The sequence below is a fragment of the Schistocerca nitens genome, unplaced genomic scaffold, assembly GCF_023898315.1.
Source record: "Schistocerca nitens isolate TAMUIC-IGC-003100 unplaced genomic scaffold, iqSchNite1.1 HiC_scaffold_225, whole genome shotgun sequence".
Taxonomy (NCBI): domain Eukaryota; kingdom Metazoa; phylum Arthropoda; class Insecta; order Orthoptera; family Acrididae; genus Schistocerca; species Schistocerca nitens.
This window is the reverse complement of record NW_026045766.1, coordinates 95,001-97,500: the sequence shown is the minus strand read 5'-3', so window position 1 is coordinate 97,500 and position 2,500 is coordinate 95,001.

The window sequence follows — 2,500 nt, the reverse complement described above, 5'->3', positions numbered from 1 at the left end:
GCGCTGGGTGCGCCGGCACGCAGATGCGCCGCCTGCCGCGTCCGTCAGCCGGCGCGCCTGCCACTGGGCGCCCCCACCAGCCGGCTGCCGCGCGTGCGCCCACGCAGCGCGCGGCCAGCACGCCGGGCGCCCCCCCCTCACCGGCCGGGGACGGTCCCACCCAGCCACCGCCGCGTATCGCTTCATACCCACATGCCCACTCACGTTCGTGGGTATGACGGGTGTCGCTGAAGCAACCGGTTAATACCTGTACCGATCGTCGATATCAACGATTCACCTCCAGCGCGAACAACCGCGCAACAACGGATTTCCAGTTCATTTGCGTAACTTGGGCAGCAAACGTAGACATCCATCTACATTTGCGACTTCTACGAGTCTTGCATGCCTGGATGTTGTGTGTCACGACGCACTCCATCAGCATACATACACGCTGCGACGTGTGCACGAAAGAACACGTGGAAGGTGGCCAGCGTACGTATACGAATGCCATTGCACAGCTGCGAAGCGCATTCAACACGCGAACTCCTGACCGACGAGCTAGAGGTGACAGGAGGGGAGGGGGGGGCGGGGGCGATATACGTCCTATTGCAGTACACAATACAGTGGATAGCGGGACCATGTGGAAAGTAAGCAACACTCGCAAGATGTGAGGGTACGCACCGTAAAATGAATCAATACGCAGAACACCACAGTGTGCGCGAAGTGAACTATGTTGAGATGGTTGCAATTAGGCAACGCTACACGAATTCCTAGAGTCATATAACTAACAATTACAGGGCAGGTTAGGGCGCAACGTGGGTTAGGTTAGGGCCCAACGTGGGTTAGGTTAGGGCCCAACGTGGGTTAGGTTAGGGCCCAACGTGGGTTAGGTTAGGGCGCAACTTGGGTTAGGTTAGGGCGCAACTTGGGTTAGGTTAGGGCGCAACTTGGGTTAGGTTAGGGCGCAACTTGGGTTAGGTTAGGGCGCAACTTGGGTTAGGTTAGGGCGCAACTTGGGTTAGGTTAGGGCGCAACTTGGGTTAGGTTAGGGCGCAACTTGGGTTAGGTTAGGGCGCAACTTGGGTTAGGTTAGGGCGCAACTTGGGTTAGGTTAGGGCGCAACTTGGGTTAGGTTAGGGCGCAACTTGGGTTAGGTTAGGGCGCAACTTGGGTTAGGTTAGGGCGCAACTTGGGTTAGGTTAGGGCGCAACTTGGGTTAGGTTAGGGCGCAACTTGGGTTAGGTTAGGGCGCAACTTGGGTTAGGTTAGGGCGCAACTTGGGTTAGGTTAGGGCGCAACTTGGGTTAGGTTAAGGCGCAACTTGGGTTAGGTTAAGGCGCAACTTGGGTTAGGTTAAGGCGCAACTTGGGTTAGGTTAAGGCGCAACTTGGGTTAGGTTAAGGCAGAAGTTGGGTTAGGTTAAGGCAGAAGTTGGGTTAGGTTAAGGCAGAAGTTGGGTTAGGTTAAGGCAGAAGTTGGGTTAGGTTAAGGCAGAAGTTGGGTTAGGTTAAGGCAGAAGTTGGGTTAGGTTAAGGCAGAAGTTGGGTTAGGTTAAGGCAGAAGTTGGGTTAGGTTAAGGCAGAAGTTGGGTTAGGTTAAGGCAGAAGTTGGGTTAGGTTAAGGCAGAAGTTGGGTTAGGTTAAGGCAGAAGTTGGGTTAGGTTAAGGCAGAAGTTGGGTTAGGTTAAGGCAGAAGTTGGGTTAGGTTAAGGCAGAAGTTGGGTTAGGTTAAGGCAGAAGTTGGGTTAGGTTAAGGCAGAAGTTGGGTTAGGTTAAGGCAGAAGTTGGGTTAGGTTAAGGCAGAAGTTGGGTTAGGTTAAGGCAGAAGTTGGGTTAGGTTAAGGCAGAAGTTGGGTTAGGTTAAGGCAGAAGTTGGGTTAGGTTAAGGCAGAAGTTGGGTTAGGTTAAGGCAGAAGTTGGGTTAAGGGATGGTGTGTGTGTGGGGGGGGGGTGGGGTGGCGAGGTTCGTTGATAGTGATGGTAGTAAGTGGACGCCTGAGGCACTATCAGATATGTCACGTCAGTTGCACTTGTGGCTCATGGCAGGTGGCGCGCCCGTTCTGTGTTTGTGGCAAAGGAGTGGCACACCTGTGTCTTTCATTCCTGCCATTGTTTATGTGCTGTGAGATGCGGCAGTGTGGTGCTGTTGGGTGCACCCCTGTGTAGGACATGTGTGGGTGTTGGTGGCGTATCTGAGCAATGGTGGTTGTAGGAAGAGTGGGATATTCAGTTTTCTGGTTCGACGTCCCGGTCTGGTTATCATAGTGTGGATGGTGTACTGTGGCCGAGAGGATGCACTGGATGTTGTTCCATGCTGGTACTTAGATGTTGTGTCTGCGTCTGTTACATGCATAGACTAGTGGGTGATGGAGTGTGTGGGTGACGTGTGGTTGACATTGTGTGCACAGACGTTCAGCATGTATAGGGACAGTTGTATGTGTTATCTGTATTCCGATGACTGCGCGTATTACTAAGCACCGCCGTGTATAAGCTTAATGTATGTATAGTCAATGCCTGTTCTA